Source organism: Pipistrellus hanaki (assembly GCF_964339955.1).
Source record: "Pipistrellus hanaki genome assembly, chromosome: 8".
Lineage (NCBI taxonomy): Eukaryota > Metazoa > Chordata > Mammalia > Chiroptera > Vespertilionidae > Pipistrellus > Pipistrellus hanaki.
The window spans coordinates 45,699,337-45,716,513 of record NC_140510.1 but is presented as its reverse complement, the minus strand read 5'-3'; the positions used below and the strand labels follow the sequence as shown (position 1 = coordinate 45,716,513).

At 39.0% G+C, this 17,177-nt stretch overlaps 1 protein-coding gene across 2 annotated transcripts in view; it reads right to left on the bottom strand.

Annotated features, from left to right (window-relative positions):
- METAP1D (methionyl aminopeptidase type 1D, mitochondrial) overlaps positions 1–17,177 on the bottom strand; it is an 82,964-nt gene that overhangs the window by 31,853 nt on the left and 33,934 nt on the right. The window contains exon 1 of one of the 2 annotated variants that reach the window (XM_084892355.1): positions 3,360–3,448. The exons of the other annotated variant lie outside the window; for it this stretch is intronic. The gene's annotated coding sequence lies outside the window, so the exon portion shown is untranslated. Of the gene's footprint in view, positions 1–3,359; positions 3,449–17,177 lie in introns of those variants that run through there. 2 annotated transcript variants of the gene reach the window in all.

Genomic DNA, 17,177 nt, shown 5'->3' with positions numbered 1-17,177 from the left:
ACATAAAGACTTTTTAAAACTCACACTGTTGCATGCAACCACCCCCACTTCCTCTAATTAACAACTAAAGCTATTAGCTATTTCAATTTAGAGGTGATTTTCACTTAACAATTACCATTTGAATAGTTTAATATTTAATGCTGTAGTCAGTCCTAGTATCTTATATTTCATTTCATAAGCTACATTAGTAAAACATTATTTTGTAGTTCACTGGCTCCCACACTTAAGATGTGATGTTCAGTGTGTATTTCATTATGTAGATGAGCAATGGATGTTGTTTGACATGATTTAAATGGGTCAACAGTATTTTCCTAGTCACATTAATCATTCAGACAGCTAGAATGAAAAAAAAAAAAAGGCCTTGAAAACTAAAACTAGAGAATCTATTCACACAAAGGACACTCACCATTGGCGGGTTATCTGGGATGTGGTTAAGGAGAAGGAAGAGTTGCAGACTTTGAACACATGTTTCATTATTTATTCGGAAACCACTTCAAGACCCACAGCTCCATATTTGGAATCCAAGTGAACACCCACAGGGACAGATTTCTGAGATACTAAAGTGTAACTTTAAAAAAAGCATGAGATGGAAATCTATAAAAACTTTCCATTGGAGAAGAATAAAATTGGGGGAACCCAGCTCCAAATAAGGCTGGGTCCCAAGGGTAGGGTCAGCCATATAGTTTCTATGAAAATACACTGCGCACAGATGAGGATGCAGCCCTCACTCTGGACAACCATCTTGTCTTGCCTGCTGATGGCTCCTAGAAAGTGAGGAAGAGAAGGGGAACAAGAATAGGCAGAACCAGCCTTTAGAAAGAGCTGCAGATCACACGGATTCAGCCCTGAGTCAATAACAAAGAATCTGATGAGGAACATGGAAAGCAACAATGTGAACTCACAAAGAGCAGCGCCACAGTTTCCCTTTCCTTGCATTGTGTCATCACTGACTTTTCCTTGGGCCCGATGGAGGGATGATTTGGTCTACATAGCCAGGCAACATGCCAGAATCATATTCTGCACAACCACCCTACCACATTGTCTGTTCCATATGATTTATGCACTTTCTAAAAAACAAGTGTGACAGTGACATATAGTCACATCCCTCCCAATGGAAGCTCTTTATTGGTTTTTTGGCAGCTGGGAAGGAAACGGTGTCAATCATAAAGTTTTTCATTCTGAATCCTGAAAGGTCATCCTCTCAAGTGGATGTGCTCTGCACTCTCCTGAAACCACACAGAATGAGCCAAAGTCCACAAGAAGCCCATGTTTTATTTTCCTGATTATGAAAACAGATATTAGATATTTTTATAAATATCTGAGAAAGCAGAAACAGTAAGTAGTAAAAATAAATAAATAAATAAATAAATAAATAAATAAATCTTCCTCAATTGATCACTGTTGACATCAGCAAATACACTTTAGAACATTTCTCTATGTATCCACTAATATCCTATATAATAAAAGGTTAATATGCAAAAATGTCCCCTTGGGAGTTCAACTAACTGGGAGTTTGACCAGTTGCTATGACGTCCGCTGATCACCAGGGGATGGCGCAGAATGAATGAAGGCCCCAGCCAGCCGCTGGAAGGCCTTGATCAGCCCTGATTGCCAGCCAGGCCTAAGGACCCTACCTGTGCACGAACTTCGTGCACTGGACCTCTAGTATTATTATATTTTATAGTAGGGGTGTCGAACTCAATCAGAGAAGGGGCCAAAATCTAAAATCCAGCCTAAATCACGGGCCGAATGGTTTACTGAACAGTCATAAACTGACAATGTCATAAACTGACAGCGGAGTGCAGTGATGACAGCGCGGTGCAGGCCACATTGCAAGGCCTGGCGGGCTGGATTTGGCCCGTGGGCCTTGTGTTTGACACATGTGTTTTATAGAATATTAATTTACCATATTTTATACATATTCAATTTATCCATGTAGTTTTATTAAACAATTTTGAAAGTAATTAATTTCTCTCCCCAATATATATGAAAGACATCTATCTGTAACAAACAAATATAGATCTGCATGATCCTTTTTAGGCCTATTGGGTTGTTTTAGTGGCTTCATAGTATTCCTTTATATGGATGGGTCACAAAGTACTTTATTTAACCAATGATGAACATTTAGGCAGGTTATTTTTAATTTTTTTTCCCTTGCTTAGTATACATTTTACAAATACAGCTGCACATAGGACCTATTTTTCTTTTTATTTATTTTTAATTAAATTATTATCTGTGTACATATTTTAACATCCCCCCCCCTCTCATCCATACTCTCCCTCCCCAGAGTTTTGTGTCCATTGGTTGTACTTATATTCATGTATACAAGTCCTTCGGTTGATCTCTTATCTCCCCCAGATCTCCCTACCCTCCCGGCTGTAATTTGACAGTCTGCTTGTTGCTTTACTGTCTTTATATCTGACTTTTGGTTCATCAGTTTATAATGTTCTTTAATATCCATCTATTTTTCTTTTTAGTTTAAATCCTTAGAAGTAGAATTCTTTGGGTTAAGAAATAAGTAAAATTTTGACATATTTCCAAAGCTACTCTCCACTAAACAGCAATTTTTTCCCCCAATGGTGCCTATTTCCCTACACCCTCATGAATATTAATGCCAGTCTTATAAATGAAAAATGCTCTCTCACTTTTACTTATTTTTCTTTAGATACTGCTGAGGTTGAGGATCTTCCCTTTACTTATATGTTTATATTCTTTTGGGAAATCTCTACGTAGGCCTCTTGGGTTGTTTTTTACTTGATTTAACCTTAAGAGTGCTCTGTGAATTTATGTACTATATCATTTCAAATATTTTTTTTTCAGTTCTCCATTTCATATCAACTGTATTTATTTAAAAATTATTTTATTGATTTTTTTACAGAGAGGAAGGGAGAAGGATGGAGAGTTATAAACATTGATGAGAGAGAAACATCGACCAGCTGCCTCCTGCACATCCCCCACTGGGGATGTGCCCGCAACCAAGGTACATGCCCCTGACCAGAATTGAACCCGGGACCCCTCAGTCCACAGGCTGATGCTCTATCCACTGAGCCAAACCAGTCAGGCCATATCAACTGTATTTAAAGTGTTTTGAGCCAAATAACTGGGTTCACATTGAATTTATGGATTAATCTAGGGAGAATATGACTCTTTAAAATACTTGTTTTATTTAAAAGGTAAGTTCACATTTACTGCAGTATTCTTAATATCCTTCTGTAGAGGTCTAATGTTTTCTTTATATAGGTCCTATGATTCTTCTTATTTATTTATTCCTAGGTATTTTATATTCTTGACTTCTTTATAAATGGGATCTTTTCCATTATATTTTCTGCCTAAATATAGGACAGTAATCTTACACTTACTTAAGTTTACAGCTTAATCGTTGCCAACCTTCTGAACAAGGACTCTGTATAGTACTAGTTCTTAGGATCCTCTTGCACTCAGCTTGACTTCCCCCTAGAAAGAGCAAGAAGTCTTAAAGTTGTAGAAGGACAGGGGGATCCTCTCCCTATTGCTCCCTTTGAGTAAATGCTCTCCTGACGTATTTTTCTCCATGAGTTTCAGGATACGACTTCTAACTCCACGTACAAGTTTGGAAAATCACTATGTCAAACAGCTGACAGGAAAAAAAAATGACTAATTTTTTTGCATTAAAAATATCTGATGTATGGACAATCGCATGGAAGAGTTTGTTATATCCTTTTCCCTATTTTTATCTATATTTAAAATTTTCAATAATAAAAAGTTTTTTTTTTTGTTTGTTTGTTTTTTTTTTTTGCACATTATTTATTTATTTATTTATTTTTTTAAATAAATTTTTATTGTTCATATTATTACAAAGGTTCCTCATTTCTTCCCCCCTCCACCAGGTTCCCACCCCACCCTCTGCCCCCTCCCCACCCCCCATTGTCCTCATCCATAGGTGCACAGTTTATGTTCAGTCTCTTCCCATATTCCCCTCTCCCCTTTTCCCCAAGAATCATCAGTTCACTCCCCTGCCATACCTCTGATTCTATTATATTCAACAGTTAATATTGTTCATCAGATTTTTTTTTTTTTAATTTCCTTGGTTTTTAGATTCACTTGTTGATAGTTACGTATTTGTTGTTCATAATTTTTATCTTTATTTACTTTCTCTTCTGAAAGAACCCCCTTCAGCAATTCATATAATTCTGGTTTGGTGGTGATGAACTCCTTTAGCTTTTTTTTATTAGTGAAGCTCTTTATCTGACCTTCGATTCTGAGTGATAGCTTTGCTGGGTAGAGTATTTTTGGCTGTAGGTTCTTGCTATTCATCACCTTGAATATTTCTTGCCATTCCCGTCTGGCCTGCATGGTTTCTGTTGAGAAATCAGCTGACAATCGTATAGGTGCTCCTTTATAGGTAACCACCTGCTTAGCTCTTGCTGCTTTTAATATTCTCTCTTTGTCCTTTGCTCTTGGAATCTTAATTATGATTTGTCTTGGTGTGGTCCTCTTTGGATTCCTCTTATTTGGAGTTCTGTGTGCTTCCTGGACTTGTAAGTCCAATTCTTTCCCCAGGTGGGGGAAGTTTTCTGTCACTATTTCTTTCAGTATGTTTTCGATATCTTGCTCTCTCTCATCTTCTGGGACCCCCATGATTCTGATGTTGGATCGTTTGAAGTTGTCCCAGAGGTTTCTTACATTATCTTCAATTTTCTGGATTCTTTTGCCTTCTAGCTTCTGCAGAGGAGTGTCTTCTGGCTCTTTATGTTCCAAATCTTTGACTTGATTCTTGCGATCTTCTATTCTGTTTTTAGGACTCTGTAGAATATTTTTTATTTCAGACAATGTATTCTTTATTTCTTGTTGATCCCTTAGCATTTCTTGTTGATCCCTTTTCATATCCTCATAGGTCTCATTTATTTTATCGGCCTTTTCTAGGAGTCTCTTGAAAAACCCTATAAGTGTGGTTTTGAACTCTATATCCAGTCGCTTTTTGTCCTCCATTTCTTTCCTTTGTGATCTATTTGGTTTAGGCATTTTCGCAGGCAGCTTTTCTGATGGGGCGGAGTTTCAGGGTGGAGCCTACAGCCTTGGCTTCCGTCAGCCCCGCCCTATGCGACTCCTGAGACTCAGGGTCCTTCAGTACTTGTTGCAAGCGCCTCTGAGAGAAAGGTGCCCTCGATTTTCGCCTGCTACCAAACAGTGTAAGCTCTCCCGCAATGGGCCCGAAACTGGGGTTCAGTTCGGTTGGAAGTGGAGTTGGAGGTGGCGTTCAGAGCAGTCTGGAGCCTGTCTCCTTCCCGCCAGGGCAGTCCTACGGCACAGCCGGCCGGCCCTTCTCTGCGCGCTGTGTGCACGCCTCTGGGACCTCCTTTCGCTGCTTCCCCGAGTACCGCCTTACAGCCCAGCTCCCTCTGGATGAGCCTGGGTCCCCGGGGTCTGGCCTAGAATGGGGGTTCAGAGCAGTTGGGGGCCCAGCACAGTCCGAGTGTTTATCTCCTTCCCGCTAGGGAACGCCAGCCAGGCACTCGGCCTCCCTCCTCTCCGGCTCTGTACTCTCCGCGCGCGCCGGGTGTCTCCGTACCTTGGGCTTTTACAGCTCCTCCGCGCTTCCTTCTGGTTTTCTCCTTGCTTCTCGTTGTAGAATTTCCAGTCAGTTGACTTTCCTGTAGTTCTGGGTAATGTCCATTTTATATTTTAGTTGTATTTTATTGAAATTGTTGCGTGCGGCTGCGGCTAGGTGCCTACCCGAGCAGCCATCTTGGATTCTCTCTCAATAATAAAAAGTTTTAAAAGTGTCTGATGTAGTACTAAAAACAGTATCTTTTCTAAAAATAATCTGGGGTGCTGTTTATATGTGAAAAACCAAAGCATTTAAGATGAGCATTGAGCCCAGCCAATATGGTTTGGTGGTTGAGCGTGGACCATTGAACCTGGAGGTTGAGGTTCGATTCCCAGTCAGGGCACATGCCGTGACTTGTGGGCTCGATCCCTAGTGTGGGGCTTGCAGGAGGTAGCCAATCAATGATTCTCTCTCATCACTGATGTCTCTATTTCTCTATCTCTCTCCCTTTCTCTCTCTGAAATCAATAAAAAAAATATTTAAAATGAGCATTGACCTGCAGTTGCAGTTGTTCCTAGGCTGATAGCTAGAACTAGTACTTTTTGATGGTGGAACTATAAAATTATTCACCATTCTAATTTGCAGTTCACAGCCACATGAGCTATGAAACACCTGGGGCCCAGAGTTTTAGCTGATCATATACTGTGCAAGTCAAACTCCTGAAAGTACACTGGAGCACAAGAGATCACAAGGCTGGGCATGTAATTGTTCTCAGTGCAGTCTGATGTAAGGTGTGGGCTGGGATGTAAAAAGTGTCTTGGGCTTGTCCATCATGGTGATGTACAGAGAGGCAGCAAGTCTTCACAGAAGGACAACGCTGTGCTAAAGAAACACTGCAGTGGGAGGGAAGGTCTATTTCTATCTTTGTGTTATAAAACCTGAGGCAGCAAGTAGATATTTGCACAATGGTATTGGGTCTCGTAGGTATTTTTGGAATCTATCTATCTATCTATCTATCTATATATAAAGGCTAAGTATCTGTCCCTCCGACTGGTAGCTATAACACACACTGACCACCAGGGGGCAGACGCTCAACACAGAGGCTGCCATGACGCGCACTGGCTATATATATATATATATATATATATATATATATATATATATATATATGACTAAGCAACCATTATAGCAGAATGACCAGAACAACTGGAATGACGAGTCACTATGATGTGCACTGAGCAGGTAGGCAGTTCAGCGGTTAGGGGCGAGCAGGCAGGTGAGTGGTTAGGGGCGAGCAGGCAGGTGAGTGGTTAGGGGCGAGCAGGCAGACAAGCAGTTAGTGGCAAGCAGGCAGGCGAGCAATTAAGGGCAAGCGGTCCCATATTGCAAGAGAGATGTCTGACTGCAGAGATCAGGCCTAAACTGGCAGTCAGACATCCCCTGAGGGGTCCCATAATGCGAGAGGGTGCAGGCTGGGCTAAGGGACTCCCCCCATGCACAGTTTCCATGCACTGGGCCTCTAGGCACCAATACTAGGTTTCCCCCAAGTGGGATACAGATCCGGCCACCACCCCGGAGTGACACTCCAGTAAATCACAGCAAACGCTGCCAAAACCCCACGGCACAAAATGCGGCCCACAGCCCAGCCAGGCCCAGAAATGGTCGCTTTGGGCGCCGGGTAATGACATCACATAGCAACACCCGCTTCCTCTCCCTGGCCACTAGCCTCCTTGGAGTTCCTTCAGCCCAGGAACCCGACTTGCTTTATAGCCAGGTGCAAACATTTTACAGTTTAACCAAATGTCTGTGAAGCATTTTCCCATGCCTCATCTCATTTGATCCTTACAGAAGTCCTGAAGTAGGTAGGTAGAAGACTCTGTAAAATCTCCCCCCCTTTTTTTATTCACTAGCAAGACATAAATAGCGATATTAAAATATTTCTTCTAATTAATTTCCTTTCAATGTGCACCGGGACACTAGTTATGTATAAAATAGGAAGGGTATAAGTCCATAAAGAAGATTGCAGTGGATTGACATGGAGAGAATTCATACTTATAACTAAAGTTTCATCATTACCCAGTCTACCCTGCTCTCATCTCCATTGCCATGAGTAGATAATGCTGACCTCCTGGAGTAATCTGAAAAAAGACCAGCAATATTTGGTTTTGGTGATTGCAAATTTAGACCTCATAAATATTATGTAACTCTAGTCTTTTTGCCTCTAGCCAACCAGCCTGACTGCAATTTTCAGCTACAAGTGGCATACTGACATTGAGAATTTATGAGCTTTACCGTATTAGTAGTGCACATTTCCTTTTGAATCATTCTAGCCCTGTAGCCTGAAGCAGATTATAATTATCATTCCTTTTGCTACACAAATCTGAAGATCTACAAGTGGTTCAGATAGCCACATTAATATGTTTCAATGTTTTAAGTAGGCTGACAAATAAAAGCTCTATATGACAAATGAAAAGCAGATGCATTTTTTTGTATTTCTAGAATTTTAAAACTATTTTAGCTAATTAAAATCTGGTCCAAGTCACAGTGTCTGTGATTACCTATCTCATTAGAGATGGTTTTTACTTTACCATCAAAACAACAAATGCATATTGTAGTGTGCTTGAAGCAGAATATTCAAGTAGGTGATCTATACTATAAAGTTAGTTCTACACCAATATAAATATGTAGTCTTAGCTGTTTGGAAAGCATTTTCCCCCCCATAAAAATGTGGCTAAGTTCTCAGGCTATCCTATTTGCTCATAATTTAACTGAAATACCGTACATTTGTAATGAAAACTAAAGGTTTGGAAACATTCAGCAGCAAGCACCTAGTATTTAAGCTACCTTATGGGTTAACTGAGTTAGCTTGGGAATGTTGCTGCTATTTACAATGTGGCTTCTAAAGGAAAAACTGCTCCACATTGTTGGACAAAGTCCACTCCACTGTCTCCTTCCACCCTTTCTCAGCCTCCTTCTCTCAACTGGAAAGTAGATGGAGGCTGAGCAGCCCTCAAAGACTAGAGAGGAGAGGACAAACCAAGTTTCATCCCTTCCTATAAAACCTGTACCAGTTCCAGAGCCAGGATCCTCATGTTCAACTTTTTTCCAACTTCTAGAGCAAGTGAAAGGAATCAAGTCTATTTGCAAGTTCAAGCAACCCTCTTACCTAATCCTTAACACCAGAGTGAACATCACAAACCCCAAAACAGCCAGCTCTGATAGGAATCATGTTGGCTCTGGAGGACTATTATCGCTCTCTCTCCAGAGTTCACCAATATGGGCAGGAGGTCTACTTAATAATTGTCCATAACTTAGATGGAGCAAGTCGAACTTACTGTCTAGCTTCAGCTCTGGCTCTAAGATTTACTAGCTGTCAACCTTCAGCAAGTTATTTAGCCAAAGCTGGTTTGGCTCAGTGGATAGAGCATCGGTCTGAGGACTGAAAGGTCTCAGGTTCAATTTCGGTCAAGGGCATGTAGCTTGGTTATGGGCACGTCCCCAGTGGGGGGTGTGCAGGAGGCAGCTGATTCATATTTCTCTCTCATCGATGTTTCTAACTCTCTGTCCCTCTCCCCCAGCTCTATAAAAAATCAATAATATATATATATATATATATATATGTTATTTAACTACTAGAGGCCCAGTGCACGAAATTCATGCATGGGTAGGATCCCTAGGCCTGGCCAGTGATCAGGGATGATCTGTGGGGTGACCATCAGGGCGATTGGGGGTCCCTGCTGGCACCTGCCTTGGCTGGCCCAGCCCCTGCCACTGCTGCTGGTTTTGGGGCCTGCAGGCTGGGGGCAGGTCCTGCGTTGAGTGCCTGCCCCCTGGTGGTCAGTGCAGTTGTTCCGCCGGTTATTCCAATGTTTGGTCTATTTGCATATTAGGCTTTTATTACCGTATTTTTCGGACCATAAGACGCACCGGACCATAAGACGCACCAGTTTTTAGAGAAGGGAAATGAAGAAAAAAAGATTCTGAAACAAATAGTGTCCTAAAATATTTTATGTGCATTAAAACCCAACATCACAGTCATAAACACATGTAATCAACCCTGTAAAGTAAATAGCAGCATTTAGAACCATTTTAGAGCCGGGCAAGCACACAGAGACCACACAGAGCCGGGCAAGTAAAAAAACTTTTTTTTTTTTATAGTATATGTGTAGGCTATATTTGGACCATAAGACGCAGGGACTTTTTCCCCCCACTTCTGGGGGGAAAAAAGTGCGTCTTATGGTCCGAAAAATACGGTATATAGGATTCTGTGTTCTAGTTTCTTCATCTGTTAAAAAATGGGAACATAACCCTGGGCAATTTTGTTCAATGGCTAGAGCATCGGCTAGCAGATTCAAGGGTCTTGGGTTCAATTTCTGGTCCAGGGCATGTACCTCCATTGCAGGTTCTATTCCCAGCCCCAGTTGGGGTGCATGTGGGAAATAATCAATTGAAGTGTCTCTCTTACATTGATGTTTCTTGTAATTATTCTATTACACACTAGTTAATAAATACCCTTGATGATCATGTAACTACATTATTATTCCATAACTTTCTTAAAAAACTTTTTATTTTGAGATAACTTTAGACTCACACAAGAGTTGCAAAAATAGTAGAGAGAATTCCCATATACTTTTCACTAGCTTCATTTATCCTCTGCTAACATTTTACATAACCGTGGAGGATTTATAAACACTAAGATACCACCCTATTAACCAGAGTACAGAGGGGAACTTATTCAGGTTCCTCCAGTTTTTCCAGGAACATAATTTTTCTGTTCCAGGATCCAATTCAAGATTCCCATATTGTATTTAGTTGTCATGCCTCCTTAATCACCTCAAGTCTACAACAGTTCCTTAACCTCCCTTATCTTTCATGACCTGAAGACCTTTGAAGAATACTGGTCAGTTATTTTAGAGACTGTTCCTCAATTTTGCTTTGTCTGATGTTTTCTCATGATAAAATTGAGATAGAGTATCTCAAATAATAGCACCAGATGTGTCCTTCTCAGTGCACCCTACAGAGCATTACAATGTTAACCTTGCTAAAATGATGGCTACCAAGATTATCCAATGTAAAGATACTATTTTCCACTGTAAGAATTAAATATTTTACAGAAGATACTTTGAGACTATTCAAATCTTCTGTATTTGCTTACAATTTTCCCCACTAAACAGCATCACTTCCTGGCATCATTGGTGGATCTTGAACACAGCAATTTTCCCTAGTAATGATTTCCTATTTATAATTTTGTATTTTTATTTTTTTTTTTTTTTTTTTTTTTTAATTTATTTATTTATTTATTTATTTATTTATTTTTTACATATTTTCTTGATTTTTTTTTTTATTGCCCCCCTCCCTCCCTCCCACACATCCCCTCCCTCCCCATAGTTTTATGTCCATTGGTTGTACTTATATGCATTTATACAAGTCCTTCGGTTGATCTATTATCTCCCCCTGATATCCCTACCCTCCCCACTGTAATTTGACAGTCTGCCTGTTGCTTTACTTTCTCTATATCTGTCTCTTGGTTCATCAGTTTATAAAGATCTTTATCATCCACCGATGTGTGAGGTCATGTGGTGTTTCTCTTTCGTTGATTGGCTTATTTCACTCAGCATGATGCTCTCCAATTCCATCCAGGTTGCTGCAAATGATGAGAATTCCTTCTTCTTTATGGCAGTATAGTATTCCATTGTGTAGATGTACCATAGTTTTTGGATCCAATCATCTGCTGACGGGCACCTAGGCTGTTTCCAAATTCTGGCTATTGTAGATTGTGCTGCTATGAACATAGGGGTGCATATATCCTTTCTGATTGGTGTTTCTAGTTTCTTGGGATATATTCCTAGAAGTGGGATTACTGGGTCAAATGGGAGTTCCATTTTCAGTTTTTTGAGGAAACTCCACACTGTTCTCCACAGTGGTTGCACCAGTCTGCATTCCCACCAGCAGTGCACGAGAGTTCCTTTTTCTCCGCAACCTCGCCAACACTTGTCGTTTGTTGATTTGTTGATGTTGGCCATTCTGACAGGTGTGAGATGGTACCGCATTGTTGTTTTGATTTGCACCTCTCGGATACTTAGTGACTTTGAGCATGTTTTCATGTGCCTTTTGGCCTTCCTTCTGTCTTCTTTTGAAAATATTCTGTTTAGGTCCATTGCCCATTTTTTAATTGGATCATTCATCTTCCTTTTATTTAGTTGTATAAGCTGTCTGTAAATGTTGGAGATTAAACCTTTATCAGTGGTAATATTTGCAAATATGATCTCCCACACCGTGGGCTTTCTTGTTGTTTTATTGATGGTTTCTTTTGCTGTAAAAAAGCTTTTTATTTTGAAGTAGTCCCATTTGTTTATTTTCTCTTTAGCTTCCATTGCCCTAGGGGCAGTATCAGTGAAGAAGTTATTTTGGCATACGTCTGAGATTTTGCTACCTGTGGATGCTTCTAGTATTTTTATGGTTTCCCGTCTGATGTTTAAGTCCTGTATCCATTTTGAGTTTATCCTTGTGAATGGTGTAAGTTGGTGATCTAGTTTCATTCTTTTGCATGTGTCTTTCCAATTTTCCCAACACCATTTATTGAAGAGACTGTCTTGACTCCATTGTATATTCGTGCCTCCTTTGTCAAATATTAATTGAGCATAGTGATTTGGGTTGATATCTGGGTTCTCAATTCTATTCCATTGATCTATTTGTCTGTTCTTGTGCCAGTACCAGGCTGTTTTGAGAACAGTGGCTTTGTAGTATAGTTTGAAGTCTGGTATTGAGATCCCTCCTACTTTACTCTTCTTTCTCAGAATCGCTGTGGCTATTCGGGGTCTTTTATTGTTCCAAATGAACTTTTGGAGAGTTCTTTCTAGGTCAGTGAAATATGTCGTTGGTATTTTAATGGGGAGTGCATTGAACCTATAGATTGCTTTAGGAAGTATGGACATTTTGATGATGTTGATCCTACCAATCCATGAACATGGTATGTTCTTCCATCTCCTTACATCTTCCTCTATCTCTTTTTTCAGTGTCGTGTAGTTTTCCGCAAATAGGTCCTTTATTTCTTTAGTTAAATTTATTCCTAGGTATCTTAATTTTTTTGGTGCGATGGTGAATGGAATTGCTTTTTTAGCCTCTGTTTCTGTAGTTTCACTATTGGTGTATAGAAATGCCATGGATTTCTTGGCATTAATTTTATATCCTGCTACGTTGCCAAATTCATTTATTAAGTCAATTAGTTTTTTAATGGAGTCTTTTGGGTTTTTTATGTACAATATCATGTCATCTGCAAATAAGGATAACTTTACTTCTTCTTTTCCAATTTGGATGCCTTTTATTTCCTCCTCTTGTCTAATTGCAATGGCTAGTACTTCCAGAACTATGTCAAACAGGAGTGGCGAGAGTGGGCATCCCTGTCTTGTTCCTGTTCTTAGAGGGAATGGTTTTAGTTTTTGCCCATTGAGTATAATGTTGGCTGTGGGTTTATCATATATAGCTTTTATTATGTTGAGGTATGATCCTTGTACTCCCACTTTTCTAAGAGTTTTTAACAGGAAAGGGTGTTGGATTTTGTCAAATGCTTTTTCTGCGTCAATTGATATGACTATATGATTTTTATCTTTCAATTTGTTTATGTGATGTATCACGTTTATTGATTTGCGGATATTGTACCATCCTTGCATTCCTGGAATAAATCCTACTTGGTCATGGTGTATGATCTTTGTGATGTTCTTCTGGAGTCGATTTGCTAGAATTTTGTTGAGGATTTTGGCATCTATGTTCATGAGGGATATTGGCCTGTAATTTTCTTTCATTGAGTTGTCTTTATCTGGTTTTGGTATTAGGGTGATGTTGGCTTCATAGAAGGAGTTCGGAAGTGTTCCTTCCTCTTGGATTTTTTGGAATAGTCTGAGGAGGATAGGTTTTAGTTCTTCCTTGAATGTTTGGTAAAACTCTCCTGTGAAGCCATCTGGCCCTGGGCTTTTGTTTGCTGGAAGCTTTTTGATGACGGTTTCAATTTCTTCCCACGTCACTGGTCTATTGAGATTTTTAGATTCTTCCTGAATGAGTTTTGGCAGTTTGTATTTTTCTAGGAATATGTCCATTTCCTCCAGGTTGTTTAGTTTGTTGGAATAGAGTTGTTCGTAGTATTTTGTAACAATCTGTTGTATTTCGGTGGGGTCTGTTGTTATTTCACCTCTTTCATTTCTGATTTTGTTTATTTGGGTCCTCTCTCTTTGTTTCTTGGTTAGCCTGGCTAGAGGTCCATCAATCTTGTTTATCCTTTCGAAGAACCAGCTCTTGGTTTTGTTGATCTTATGTATTGTTTCTTTGGTCTCTATGTCATTTATCTGTGCTCTGATTTTTGTTATTTCCTTCCTTCTGCTTACACTGGGCTTTTCTTGTTGCTCTTTTTCTAACTCTTTGAGTTGTAGAGTTAGTTCATCTGTTACCATTTTTTCTAGTTTTTTGCAATAGGCTTGTAAGGATATGAACTTCCCTCTCAAAACTGCTTTTGCTGTGTCCCATAGATTTTGGATTGTTGTGTTTTCATTGTCATTTGTTGCCAGGATGTTTTTAATTTCTTCCTTGATTTCTCTGGTAACCCAGTCCTTGTTTAATAGCATGTTGTTTAGTCTCCATGTATTTGATTTCTTTGGATTATTTTTATTGTAATTAATTTCCAGTTTTATGCCACTATGGTCTGAGAAGATGCTTGATATGATTTCTATCTTCTTGAATTTGAATAGACTCTGCCTATGTCCCAAAATGTGGTCTATCTTTGAGAATGTCCCATGTGCACTTGAGAAGAATGTATATTCTGTGGCTTTGGGGTGGAATGTTCTAAAGATGTCAATTAATTCCATCTGGTCTAGTGAGTCGTTTAGGATTGATATTTCTTTGCTGCTTTTTTGTTTAGATGATTTGTCGAAGGGTGACAGTGGGGTATTAAAATCTCCTACTATGATTGTATTGCTATTAATCTCTCCCTTAATGTCCTCCAGCAGTTTTTTTATGTATTTGGGTGCTCCCGTATTGGGTGCATATATATTTACCAGGGTTATTTCTTCTTGTTGGATTGTACCCTTTAGTATTATGAAGTGGCCTTCATTATCTCTTGTTATGTCCTTCACTCTGAGATCTAATTTGTCAGATATAAGTATTGCTACCCCAGCTTTTCTTTCCTTTCCATTTGCCTGGAAAACTTTTTTCCATCCCTTCACCCTCAGTCTGTGTGCATCTTTTTTTCTGAGGTGGGTTTCTTGTAGGCAACAGATGTAAGGGTCTTGTTTTCTTATCCAATCTGACACCCTATGTCTTTTGATTGGAGCATTTAATCCATTTACATTTAAGGTTATTATTGATAGGTACTCATTTGATGGCATTTTTATTCTATACCCATGTTCCTTCTTCAATTCCTATTTCTTTATTTTTACAGTAGACCCTTTAGCATTTCTTGCATTGCTGGTTTGGTGGAGATAAATTCCTTCAGTCTTTTTTTGTCTGTGAAGCTCCTGATTTCCCCTTCAATTTTGATTGATAGTCTTGCTGGGTACAGTATTCTTGGATTCAAACCCTTCCTTTGCATGACTTTGTATATTTCATCCCATTCCCTTCTGGCCTGATATGTTTCTGTTGAGAAATCAGTTGCTAGTCTGATGGGGGTTCCTTTGTAAGTAACTTTCTGTCTCTCTCTGGCTGCTTTTAAGATTCTTACTTTGTCGTTGTTGTTTGCCACTTTAATTATAATGTGCCTTGGCGTCTGTCTTCTGGGATTCATTTTGCTTGGGACTCTGCGAGCATCTTGGATTTGTGTGGGTTTTTTCTTCTCTATCTCAGGAAAGTTTTCTGTCATTATTTCTTGAAATACTTTTTCCACGTCTACCTCAGTTTCCTTTCCTTCTGGAACCCCTATTATTCGAATATTATTTTGTTTTGTAATGTCCCAAAGCTCCCGTAGGCTCTCCTCCTGCTTTTTAATCTTTTTTTCTAGAAGCTGCTCTAATTGGGTATTTTTTTCCATCTTGTCTTCTAGCTCACTGATGCGGTCTTCCGCTTCATCTAGTCTACTCTTGATGCTTTCTATTGAGTTCTTCATGGTAGCGATGTCATTTTTCATTTCTTCTTGGTTCTTCCTCAATTCCTGATGGTTCTTCCTCATTTCTTCTTGGTTATTGTCAAATTTCTCTTCCATTCTTTTTAGCCAACCAATAATCATTATTCTGAACTCTTGCTCTGGTAGGCTGCTTGCCTCTGGCTCGTTTACTTCCTTTTCTGGTGATGCCTGCTTTTCTTTCATTTGTGGGGTGTTTCTTTGTCTTCCCATGGTATCTCTTTTCAGGATGTCTGGTTATGTGGTGTTCTTTCTCTTGCGTTAATTTATAGGTGCAAAATACAACACTACCATGTACAACACGAGAGGCACTTAACAGGAATGTATTTACAATATTAATAACCTCTAATAAAGGTAACCCCTAGCGATAGGCAAATTAGGGTATAGGAGAGAAGGAAGGAAGGAAGGTAAAAATAAAATAAAGAAAAATTAAAAAAAAAAAAAAAAGTCAAAGAAGAAATAAAGTAATGACAAAATGAAGTTAGAAAACAGGGAGAAAAAGAAGAGAGAGAGAGAAAGAGAGAGAGAGAGAGAGAGAGAGAGAGAGAGAGAGAGAGAGAGAGAGAAGAAGCAAACTAAAAAAATGGGAAACAAACTATATATATGTGGAGAAAATTGCCCTAGATCAACCACTGAGCCCAGCCAATGCCGGTAACAATACTTGGAGATTAATACAAACTACAATACAATATCCACTATTATTAAGTAAGGTTATGATATACAGAAGTCAAAGAAACAAACAAAAACAGAGGATTTAAAAAAAATTACAAAGCAACAATAACAACACTGGAATAAGCATAACAATTTCACTGAAAAGCACCAATATTCACAATAATCAACCTTCACTCAAACAATGAGAAAAGGATAGAAAGTAGAACCGTTTTTTTTTGTGTGTTTTTTTTTTTTTTTTTTTTTAACTAGTTAATATAGTGCAGAGAGTGATATTTATACACTTGTATCAGGGGTTGGAACTTAGATCTATGAGTATAGTGAGAGCTTTAGCAGGGGGTATACAGAAAGAATAGAGGAAAAACTAAAGCCGGAAAGGGATAGGATAAACTGGAGACTAAAAGGTTAAAGTTTAGTAAGAGAGTGATGGGGTAAAGGTCGAATTGAGATAGGGTTGAATGATGCTATAGTAGAGATTAAAATAGAATGAAGGTTACTCCCAATGTAAAATAAAGACGAAGTAAAATGGTACTGGGGAGGAAAAGAAAAAGAAAAAAAAATTGCAAAATAGCAGTAGTAATAGTGAAGATAGAGATTGAAAAATGTAATAATTGAAAAGGTAAAATCAAGTAAGGAAAAAAGAAAAAAAATCGTTTCTGAAGTAAAAGATGTAAAAAATGAAAATTAAATAAAAAATGTAAAAAATGAAAATAAAATAAAGAATAGTATAATTAGCATAAAATTGTCCAGTAGAGTTCAATCACTTCCTCTGTTATTGTATTTGGTATGCCTGGTTCTTGGATCAGAGAGTCTTGCAGTTCCCAGCTTTCCACTGCACCTCAGTTTTGTAAGGTAGTCCTTAATTTTAGGCAGGCTATA